Source organism: Nomascus leucogenys, chromosome 15 (assembly GCF_006542625.1).
Source record: "Nomascus leucogenys isolate Asia chromosome 15, Asia_NLE_v1, whole genome shotgun sequence".
Classification (NCBI taxonomy): domain Eukaryota; kingdom Metazoa; phylum Chordata; class Mammalia; order Primates; family Hylobatidae; genus Nomascus; species Nomascus leucogenys.
In genome coordinates, this window is record NC_044395.1 from 93,984,228 (window position 1) to 93,996,712 (window position 12,485).

Sequence of the window (12,485 nt, forward strand, 5' to 3'; positions counted from 1 at the left end):
TTCCATAGTGGTTGTACTAGTTTACATTCCTACCAGCAGTGTAGAAGTGTTCCCTTGTCAGCACATCCATGCCAACATCTATTTTTTTTTTTTTTTTTGATAATGGTCATTCTTGAGGGAGTAAGGTGGTATCACATTGTGGTTTTGATTTGCATTTCTGTGATCATTAATTATGTTGAGCATTTTTTCATATGTTCGGTGGCCATTTGTATGTCTTCTTTTGAGAATTGTCTATTCATGTTCTTAGCCCACTTTTTGATGGGATTGTTTATTTCTTGCTAATTTGTTAGAGTTCCTTGTAGATTCTGGATATTACTCCTTTGTCAGGTGTATAGATTGTGAAGATTTTCCCCCACTCTGTGGGTTGTCTGTTTACTCTGCTGACTGTTCCTTTTGCCATGCCAAAGCTCTTTAGTTTAATTAAGTCCCAGGTATGTATCTTTGTTTTTGTTGCTTTTGCTTTTGGGTTCTTGGCCATGAAACCTTTGCCTAAGCCAATGTCTAGAAGGGTTTTTCCAATGTTATCTTCTAGAATTTTTATAGTTTTAGGTCTTAGATTTAAGTCCTTGATCCATCTGGAGTTGACTTTTGTACAAGGTGAGAGATGAGGATCCAGTTTCATTCTCCTACATTTGGCTTGCCAATTATCCCAGCACAATTTGTTGAATAGGGTGTCCCTTCCCCACTTTATGCTTAGTCTTGCTTTGGCTAGGCAGACTCTTTTCAGTTCCATGTGAATTTTAGGACTGTTTTTTCTAGTTCTGTGAAGAATGATGATGGTATTTTGATGGGAATTGCATTGAATTTATAGATTGCTTTTGGCAATATGATTATTTTCACAATATTAATTCTACCCATCCATGAGCATGATATGTGTTTCCATTTGTTTGTGTCTATGATTTCTTTCAGCAGTGTTTTGTAGTTGTCCTTGTAGAGGTCTTTCACCTCCTTGGTTAGATATATTCCTAAGTATTTTATTTGTAAAAAGAAAAGCTTATTGTAAAAAAAAAAAAGGTTGAGTTCTTCATTTGATTCTTAGCTTGATCACTGTTGGTGTATAGCAGAGCTACTGACTTTTGTACATTAAGTTTGTATCCTGAAACTTTGCTGAATTCATTAATCAGTTCTAGGAGCTTTTTTGGAGGAGTCTTTAGGGTTTTCTAGGTATACAATCATACTATCAGCAAACAGCAACAGTTTGACTTCCTCTTTAGTGATTTGGATGCCCTTTATTTTTCTCTCTTGCCTGATTGCTCTGGCTAGGACTTCCAGTACTACGTTGAATAGAAGTGGTGAGAGTGGGCATCCTTGTCTTGTTCCAGTTCTCAGAGGGAATGCTTTCAACTCTTCCCAGTTCAGTATTATGTTAGCTGTGGGTTTATGATAGATGGCTTTTATTACATTGAGTTATGTCCCTTGTATGCCGATTTTGCTGAGAGTTGTAATTATAAAAGCGATGCTGGATTTTGTCAAATGCTTTTTCTGCGTCTATTGAGATGATCATGTGATTTTTGTTTTTAATTCTGTTTAAGTAGTGTATCATATTTATTGACTTGCATATGTTAAACTATCCCTACATCCCTAGTATGAAACCTACTTGATAATGGTGTATTATCCTTTTTGATATGCTGTTGAATTTGGTTAGCTAGTATTTTGGTGGGGATTTTTGCATCTATGTTCAACAGGAATATTGGTCTGTAATTTTCTTTTTTTGTTATGTCCTTTCCCAGTTTTGGTGTTAGGGTGATACTAGCTTCATAGAATGATTTAGGGAGGATTCCCTCTTTCTCTATCTTATGGAATAGTGTCAATAGGATGGGTACCAATTCTTCTTTGAAAGTCTGGTTTCAGCTGAGAATCCGTCTGGTCCTGCACTTTTTCTGTTGGCATTTTTTTAATTACCGTTTCATTTCATTTTCACTGTTTGTTATGGGTCTCTTCAGGGTTTCTAATTCTTCCTGATTTAAGCTAAGAGAATTGCATCTTTCCAGGAATTTATGCATCTCCTCTAGGTTTCATGGTTTATGTTCATAAAGGTGTTCATAGTAGCCTTGAATGATCTTTTGTATTTCTGTGGTGTTGGTTGTAATATCTCCCATTTTGTTTCTAATTGAGCTTATTTGGATCTTCTCTCTTCTTGGTTAATCTTGCTATTGGTCTATCAATTTTATTTATCTTTTCAAAGAACCAGCTTTTTGTTTCATTTATCTTTTGTATTGTTTTTCTTGTTTCAATTTCATTTAGTTCTGCTCTGATCTTTGTTATTTCTTTTCCTCTGCTGGGTTTGGGTTTGGATTGTTCTTGTTTCTCCAGTTCCATGAGGTGTGACCTTAGATTGTCTATTTGTGCTCTTTCGGACTTTTTGATGTAGGCATTTAATGCTATGAAGTTTCCTCTTAGCACCACTTTTGCTGTGTCTCAAAAGTTTTGATAGGTTGTGTCACTATTATTGTTCAGTTCAAAGAATTTTTTAATTTCCGTCTTGATTTCATTGTTGACCTAATGATCATTCAAGAGCAGGTTATTTAATTTCCATGTATATATGGTTTTAAGGATTCCATCTGGAGTTGATTTCCAATTTTATTCCACTGTGGTCTGAGAGAGTACTTGATGTAATTTCAGTTTTCTTAAATTTATTGAGACTTGTTTTGTGACCTATCATGTGGTCTATCTTGGAGAACATTCCATGCACTGACGAATATAGAATGTATATTCTGCAGTTGTTGGGTAAAATGTTCTTAAATATTTGTCAAGTCCATTTGTTCCAGAGTATAGTTTAAATCCATTGTTTCTTTGTTGATGTTCTGTCTTGAAGACCTGTATAGTGCTGTCAGTGGAGTATTGAAGTCCCCCAGTATTATTGTGTTGCTGTCTCTCATTTCTTAGGTCCAGTAGTAATTGTTTTATAAATTTGGGAGCTCCAGTGTTAGGTGCGTATATATTTAGGATTGTGATATTTTCCTGTTGGACAAAGCCTTTTATCATTATATAATATCCTGCTTTGTCTTTTTAAACTGCTGTTGCTTTAAAGTTTGTTTTGTCTGATGTAAGAATAGCTACTCCTGCTCGCTTTGGTGTCCATTTGTATGGAATGTCTTTTTCCACCTCTACCTTAAGTTTATGTGGGTCTTTATGTGTCAGGTGAGTCTCTTGAATGCAGCAGATACTTGGCTGGCAAATTCTTGTCCATTCTGCGATTCTGTATCTTCTAAGTGGATTTAGGCCATTTGCATTCAATGTTAGTATTGAAATGTGAGGTACTATTCCATTCATCCTGCTGTTTGTTGCCTGTATACCTTGGGTTTTTTAAAAAAATTTTTATAGGTCCTGTGAGATTTATGCTTTAAAGAGGTTCTGTTTTGATGTGTTTCTGGGATGTGTTTCAAGATTTAGAGCTCCTTTTAGTAGTTCTTGTAGTGGTGGTTTGGTAGTGGCAAATTCTCTTAGCATTTTTTTGTCTGAAAAAGACTATTTTTCCTTCATTTATGAAGCTTAGTTTCACTGCATACAAAATTTTTGGCTATCTACGGAGGCTGAAGATAGGGCCCCAATCCCTTCTAGCTTGTAGGGTTTCTGCTGACAAATCTGCTGTTAATCTGATAGGTTTTCCTTATAGGTTACCTGGTGCTTTTGCCTCACAGCTCTTAAGATTCTTTCCTTTATCTTGACTTTAGATAACCTGATGACAATGTGCCTAGGTGATGATCTTTGCAGTAAATTTCCCAGGTGTTCTTTGAGCTTCTTGTATTTGGATGTCTAGGTCTCTAAGCAAGGCTAGGGAAGTTTTCCTCGATTATTCCCCCAAATGTGTTTTCCAAACTTTTAGATTTCTCTTTCCTCCTTAGGAATGCCAATTAGTCCTAGGTTTGGTCATTTAACATAATCCCCAACTTCTTGGAGGCTTTGTTCATGTTTTAAAAATTCTTTTGTCTTTGTTGGATTGGGTTAAATCAAAAACCTTGTCTTCAAGTGTGAAGTTCTTTCTGCTGCTTGTTCGATTCTATTGCTGAGATTTTCCAGTACATTTTGCATTTCTCTAAGTGTCTCCTTTATTTCTTGAAGTTGATTGTTTTTTATTTATGCTATTTCACTGAAGATTTCTTCCCTCATATCTTGTATCATTTTTTTTATTTCCTTAAATTGGACTTCACCTTTCTCTGGTGCCTCCTTGATTAGTTTAATAATCAACCTTCTAAATTCTTTTTTAGGTAAATCAGGGATTTCTTCTTGATTTGGATCCATTGCAGGTGAGCTAGTGTGACTTTTTGGGGGTGTTAAAGAACCTTGTTTTGTCATGTTATCAGTATTTTTTTCCGGGTTCCTTCTCATTTGGGTAGGCTGTGTCAGAGGGAAGATCTGGGGCTCAAGGCTGCCATGCAGATTCTTTTGTCCCATGGGGTGTTCCCTTGATGTGGTACTCTCCCCCTTTTCCTAGAGATGTGGCTTCCTGAGAGCTGAACTGTAGTGATTATTTCTTTTCAGTATCTAGCCACCCAGCAGGACTACCAGGCCCCGGGCTGGTAATGGGGGGTGTTTGTACAGAATCCTGTGATGTGAACCATCTTCAGGTCTCTCCATTGTGGATACCAGCACTTGTTCCAGTGGAGGTGGCAGAGGGGGTGAAATGGACTCTGTGAGGGTTCTTAGCTTTGGTGGTTTAATGCACTAGTTTTGTGCTGGTTGGCCTCCTCCCAGGAAGTGGCGTTTTCAAGAGAGCATCAGCTCTCTTGTGGTAGTAGAGGGAGGATCAAGCAGTGGGCGGGGCCCTAGAACTCCTAAAAGAATATGCCCTTTCTCTTCAGCTACCAGGGTGGGTAGGGAAGGACCATCAGGTGAGGGCAGGGCTAGGCATGTCTGAGCTCAGACTCTCCTTGGGTGGGGCTTGCTGCCACTCCTGTGGGGGATGGAGGTGTGGTTCCCCTGTCAATGGAGTTATGCTCCCAGGAGGATTATGGCTCCCTCTGCTGTGTCAGGCAGGTTGTCAGGGAAGTGGGAGAAAACCAGCAGTTACAGGCCTCACCTAGCTCCTACACAACCCAAAAGGCCAGTCTCACTCCCACTGTGCACTCCCCCAACGGCACCGAATTTGTTTCCAGGCAGTGGATGAGCAAGGCTGAGAACTTGCTCCAGGCTACCAGCCTCCCAGCTGAGAAAACAAGAAGGGCTTTCATGCCTCCCCACCTGTGGAGTCTACACACCAGATTCACGCCCTCTTTCGAGTTCTGGCCAAGAGACCTCGTGTTTGGTTGGAATTGTTACAGAGTTCACCTGGAGGTTTCCTTCTCTCTGTGGTCTTGAGAGGTGACAGCGTGCTGGCAGTCCTCACAGCCCTCGCTCACTCTCGGCACCTCCTCTGCCTGGGCTCCCACTTTGGTGGCACTTGAGCACTTCAGCCCACCGCTGCACTGTGGGAGCCCCTTTCTGGGCTGGCCAAGGTGGGAGCCGGCTCCCTCGGCTTGCAGGGAGGTCTGGAGGGAGAGGCGCCAGCGGGAACCGGGGCTGCGTGAGGTGCTTGCGGGCCAGCTGGAGTTCCGGGTGGGCATGGGCTTGGCGGGCCCTCACTCAGAGCAGCTGGCCAGCCCTGCCGGCAATGAGGGGCTTAGCACCTGGGCCAGCGGCTGCGGAGGGTATACTGGGTCCCCCAGCAGTGCCAGCCCACCGGCGCTGTGCTCGATTTCTCACCAGGCCTTAGCTGCCTTCCCACGGGGCAGGGCTCGGGACCTGCAGCCCACCATGCCTGAGCCTCCCACCCCCTCCATGGGCTCCTGTGCAGCCCGAGCCTCCCCAACGAGCGCCACCCCCTGCTCCACGGCGCCCAGTCCCATCGACCATCCAAGGGCTGAGGAGTGCGAGCGCACAGTGCGTGACTGGCAGGCAGCTCCACCTGCAGCCCCAGTGCAGGATCCACTGGGTGAAGCCAGCTGGGCTCCTGAAGTGTGGTGGAGATGTGGAGAACCTTTATATCTAGCTCAGGGATTGTAAATACACCAATCAGCACCCTGTGTCTAGCTCAGGGTCTGTGAATGCACCAGTCGACACTCTGTATCTAGCTGCTCTAGTGGGGCCTTGGAGAACCTTTGTGTGGATACTCTGTATCTAACTGATCTGATGAGGATGTGGAGGACTTTTATGTCTAGCTCAGGGATGGTAAACGCACCAATCAGCGCCCTGTCAGAACAGACCACTGGGCTCTACCAATCAGCAGGACATGGGTGGGGCCAGATAAGAGAATAAAAGCAGGCTGCCCGAGCCAGCAGTGGCAACCCGCTCAGGTCCCCTTCCACACTGTGGAAACTTTGTTCTTTCGCTCTTTGCAATAAATCTTGCTACTGCTCACTCTTTGGGTCCACACTGCTTTTATGAGCTTTAACACTCACCGCGAAGGTCTGCAGCTTCACTCCTGAAGCCAGCGAGACCACGAGCCCACCAGGAGGAAGGAACAACTCCAGACGCGCCACCTTAAGAGCTGTAACACTCACTGCGAAGGTCTGCAGCTTCACTCCTGAGCCAGCAAGACCACGAACCCACCAGAAGGAAGAAACTCCGAACACATCCGAACATCAGAAGTAACAAACTCTGGACATGCCGCCTTTAGAACTGTAACACTCACCGCGAGGGTCCGCGGCTTCATTCTTGAAGTCAGTGAGACCAAGAACCCACCAATTCCGGACACAGTCTTTTCCCAGTTCCTCTGGCAGCCCTCCCCAAGGACCCCTGTGAGACAAGTCAGAAATGGCTTCCTTAGGGACCCAGAGAGCCCACAGGGCTTTTCCTGCTGCTTCCTCTACCCCTGTATTTCACTCAGCTCTCTAAATTAACTCAGCTCCAGGTAAGGTTCAGTCCTTCTCCTGTGATCTAGACCTTCAGGTTCCCCAGTGAGGGTGTGTGTTCGGGGGCAGATGATTCCCCTTTCCCACTGTCACAGTTTGGGCACTCACAGTATTTGGGCTGTCTCCCAGGTCCTGCAGGAGCGATCCACTTCCTTCAGAGGGTCTATGGATTTGCTCAGCATTCCTGGTATATTCCTGCAGTAGTTCTGGAGCAAAAGTTAATGATGCGAGTCTCCACATGCTGCTCTATTTGTCCAAGCTGGAGCTGCAAGTTAGTCCTGCCTTCTATCTGCCGTCTTCCTTCTAAAAAAAAAAAAAAAAAAAAAAAAAAAAAGCTGGTTTTATCCTGTTAATCATTAATCTTTCATTTAACTGGAACTATCTAGAAGCACTGATAGAACCTTTCCCATAGCCATCCCTTCAGCCCTTCATAGGTTGAGGAGGCATTTCCTGAGCACCTGCTGTGTTGCAGACACTGTGCCAGGAGACAGGGACTCAGTGAATGGGACACAGCTCCTGCCCCTCACAAAGCTCACAGTCAAGGAAGATTGATCCTTGAGACGCAAAGCCCAACCTATTAAGGGCTCGCCATTCATTCAGTGCCATTTCTTCCTCATAAAGCCAAATGAAAACTGGCATCCACTTCTTTCTGGAAGCGTTTAAGTCTAGAAAAGGACAGGCCCTACTGTTGGATCTTCCAATTATGCGACACAGCTTTCCTTCCCAATTATCTTTAACCAATTAGTAAGATGTCCACAGTATCCCCAGGGGGAAGAGAGAAAATTGCCAATGCGAAGAAGCAACAAGCGTTACAAACCCAAATTTCAGAGCTGTCACCACCAAATGAAATCAGGAACCCAAGTGTAAAGAAGAAATAACCAATTTGCGAACTATACATGCAATCCAAAGGAAAATTCAGGAACCATGTACTTTATGAATGAAACCACAGTACACTGAACACTCTCATTTTGAATTGCTCATATCAATAAAACGCCATTCAGAATGTACCAGATTATTAATGTATGGGTTTTGGTTTTTATCCATCCTCTCAAATACAGTGCTCTATGGAGCAAATCTAAATAGGCAAACCAAGTATAGCTTTGCATTGATACCATTCTTTGCTGCCTTAGTCTGTGTAGCTTAGTTGGCATTGTGTTGGGTTTTTCTTGCCACATTTGCATATGAAATAAAGCACATTGTCTCACTGGTAATTCGCCTTCCAAGGTGTAAGCAGATATTTGTGTTCCAGTTTGTCTTTTCCCTTAATACTTCTCCATTCCTCATAAGGAAAAGATTTCGACAAGTGTTTACAATATTCTCAGAATATTAGACATCGCCACGTGATGAAGTGATATATCTTGCTGTTTTTGAAGTGACAGAATCCCAGACTCTGAGTTGAAAGGGAATCTAGTGAAGATTCTGTCCTTCACACTCCAGTCATTACAGGATAAACCTCATGACCTCTGTACACAATGTTACTCCCCTGGTCAGAGATTAAGCAGAACTAGAGCTTCAGAAAAGCAGACAGTCAAAATGAGAGGAAGTGGAGCAGAGAGAGGAGAATATCAGGGAAAGACAGAGAGCTTTTGAATGCAATTTAATAGAGAAAAAGAAAAAGGCACTATAGTTACCCTGGGATGGGGGCTGGGGGTTTACAAGTTTATTGTGCTTTTTTAACACTTTATAGTTTAGGATTGTTTTCATTTTTAATTACATATAGGATAAGAGGGCACTAAAATCTTTTCAGTTTGGGGCCTGATAAGGTCTTACTGTAGCTCTGAATCTATGTCATGACCACTGTTATTACACTTTAAAGGGATCCCAATCTTGGGATTTGGCATCATCCAGACCTAGGTTTGAACCTTGCCTTTACTACATTCTAGCTGTGTTACTTTGGGCAATTCATGTCCCTTCTCTGAGCCTTATCTGTAAAATGTGCAGTCAATGAGGTGACTGTAGAAGGGGAAGGAGAGAGTGCACCATTCACAACTGCATGGCACTCAACAAGTATGATGAATTATTGTTATTTATGGAGCCTCTGTTTGAATACTTGTAGCTAGGAGAACTCATTTTCTCACCAGAGCCAATGCATCACCCATTGATCACCCAGAAGGAGTGACTCCTCTACTCAGCCTCATCCTACTCAGCTCAGGAGAGATGAATGGTCTTGTGAAAGGAAGAGCCCTTCATCACCTGGCCATGATGAGACAAGTTGGAACCAGCTGGAGCTGTCGTGCAGCTTCCACAAGCTATTTTGGTTACAGCCTCATCACGCCTGGGAATCATTCTGAGTAACCAGCTCACCCGGAGTATAATACCCTGGTCCCAGCAACCCTGTAAAAGATCTGGGCTTGGTGCATTTAAAGATCTGGCAGCAAAACAGTCAGCTCTGTAAGAGTGGCATGGTACTCTGGCTGGCCATGGTGGCTCACACCTGTAATCCCAACACTTTGGGAGGCCAAGGCAGGAGGATCACTTGAGGCCAGTAGTTCAAGACCAACTTGGGCAGCATAGTGAGATCCTGTCTCTACAAAAAAAAAAAAAATTAGAACAGCCAGGCATGGTGGTATGTGCCTGTAGTCCTGGCTGCTCAGAAGGGAGGATCACTTGACCCCACGAGTTTGAGGCTACAGTGAGCTATGATAGCATCACTCACTGTAGTCTGGGCCACGGAGCAAGACTCTATCAAAAAAAAAAAAAATGACATGGAACTCACTCCTAGAATCATATGGTAAGCTCATGGAAAATAAGATTCTATTTGGGGAAAACCCCTAAGTCTCCTCCTGTACCAGCACGGGGACAGTGTCGTTAAAGTGATTTCATCACATTTGCATGTGATGAAATCAGGAGAGAACTTGCCCATCCCCACTCTGGAGTCCACACCCTTGGCAATTATGACGTTTGCCCACACAAACATTCTCCATATCAGCTGGCTGCTGTGGGCTGAAGGACAACAGGGAAAATATAATAGTTTGAAGCCAGTCACTGAAGAAATGAGCCAAGGGTTTAAGACCTCAGGCTTTGGAGTGGCTCAGCCGCATCCTAGCTAGATGCCTCTCGACGCCTCTATAAAATGGGGGCTGGGGCAATTTTCCTCGTGTGTGGGGATGTAAATATTGATGAGAGGCTGTATGGAGGGTGCTGAGCCCAGGGCCTGGCACTTGGCGATTCCTCAGTAGCTGGCAATTGCTAGCTGGCAGGGCTTGGGAGAAGCTCCAAGCGTGTCTCTAACCCCCTTACTGGACTCTCCTGTGCTCAAGACACCACCACACCTTTTCCAGTGCTCTAACGGGCCCATTAGAATGGTTGCATTAAACAGACTATAAAATGACATCAGTCCCTAAAATGCACCTAAAATAAACTGTTGTTATGGACTGGATGGGGGAGGGCGCAGTGGACAATTCATATTTGCACATCATTCTTGTTTCTGTGTGGCAGGTCACACAATCTCTGCAGAGAGCCTGCTCATATACACGCATGCATACACCCACACAAACACACACATACTCACACGCCACACACTGGACAAGTGGGCCTATTCTGATTGTCCAGTGACTCTTCCTAAGTCACCTCCAAGACAGAGAAGAAGGGACCTGGATTCCTGGAGGACTGCACAGAGGAAGAAGCTGCCAGCTGGAGCCTTGCAGGGAGGGAATAGGCTCAGCCATTGACCCACTGTGTCACCTTCAGCAGTGACTTCATTTCCCTGAGCCTATTTCTTCATTTATAAAGATGTGCCATTTTGCCTGCCTCCACAACAGTTAACTCTGGAAACCAAGCCTGCATGAAATCCCAAATATTCCCTTTTCCCAGACTCAATCTAATCAATTAAGAGGGGAAACTGTAGATATATTCTTCTATTCAGATCTGAGCTGTCCAGTGTGGTAGTTACTAATAGCTATGTGCCTATTTGAACTTAAATTTAAATAACTAAAGTGAAATAAAGTTTAAAATTCACTTTCCCAGTTGCACTAGCCACGTGTTAAAACTCAATAGCTACATGTGTCTGATGGTCACCATAGTAAATGGCACTGATATAGAACATTTCTGCCATTTCAGAAAGTTCTATGGGACAGTGCTGGTTAAGATCATCCAAACATTAATGGCTAGTAATAACGACAGACAATAAAAAGATAGACAATAGTCTATATAAATAGATATATATGTCTGAATAATAGGAACTAGGTAGATAAACAGAAGAGTACACAAAAAACTAGAAATACATTGTAGATAATGCTATGAACTGAATTGTGTCCCCTGCTAAATTCATATATTGAAGCCCTAACCCCCAAAGTGATGGGATTTGGAGACAGAAACCTTAGAGAGAGAATTATGTTTAAATGAGGTCATGAGGGTGGGGCCTTCATCATGGAATTAGTGCCCTTACAAGAAGAGGAAGAGACACCAGAGCTCTCTCTTTGCCATATGAGGACTCATGAAGAAGGTAGCCCTCTCCAAGCCAGAAAGAGTCCTCAACAGGAACCAAATCAGTTAGCAGGTTAATCTTGGACTTCCCAGCTTCCAGAACAGTGGGAAATGAATGTCTGTTTAAGCCACCCAGTCTGTGGCATTTTGTTATAGCAGCCCGAGCAGACCAGTACACATAATAAGAGTCAATGAGTTCAGCCCACCTTCTCTTGTTCATGTGAACTGAACTTTTCGTCTTGAAACCAGTTCTACAAAGAGCAGATTTTCCCTGGGTAAGATGTGGCTCTCAGCAGACAGCCACCTGCAGGCCTCTCGGAAAGGCCAGGTGCTGCGCCTGTTTATTTTTGAAATGAAAGCCTTCGATGGCTGCAGTGTCTCCTCTTCCCAAAAGGTTTCTAAATTGGATTTTCCCCTAGGTTATAATGAACAGGCTAATAAATGTCAGCCCTGGGTGTGAGAGGACTAGAAAGGGGAGACCGTTTCATCCCATGTCTAAATCCATGCTGCCACCTGGTGGATCCCACTATAAGAGAACTAGGGGGATTTTGTATTAATGACCAGAAACCTTGTCGCAGATTGCCCAGTGAACCCAAAGAGGCAAAGATGATGGTGAGCATTAGCTGTTTGTCACATCATGAGCTGAGCAGTTTGCATACATATCTCAGGTAACTGGCAACAACCCCAGGCTGGGGGAATTATTGTGCACCTTTTCCAGATGAGAAAAAGGGCTTCGAGAGTCAAGAATCTATTTTTTTGAAAGAACAATTGGATGAATAAATGAGTAAACCAAGGAGTAAATGAATGCAGGCTTAGTTTATGTGCATTGTTTTCAGAGTTACAGAATGTTTGTACTGGATTCAGGTAAACTCTGAAATGACAGTGATAATCCTGGCTGACTATGAATGAGTGGATGGAATAATTAACATGTATTTAGTACTGGCTTTGGACTATGCATTGTTCTGAGTACTTCATACATGTTAACTTACTTCAACCTTATAGCAGCCTATGAAGTGGGGGTACTATATAATCTCCTCATTTTATAAATGAGGAAACAAAGACACAAAGGTTAAGCAGTTTGTCCAAAGTCACACAGCTGGTGTGTGCTGGGATTTCAACCCAGGCAGTCTGACCCCAGATCCAGCAATTATATACCACTTCTCAGATAAAAAGGGCTGTCTCAGGCCTGTCTCTGAATCTTGGTAAAGAACTCAAGGTACATCTTGACCC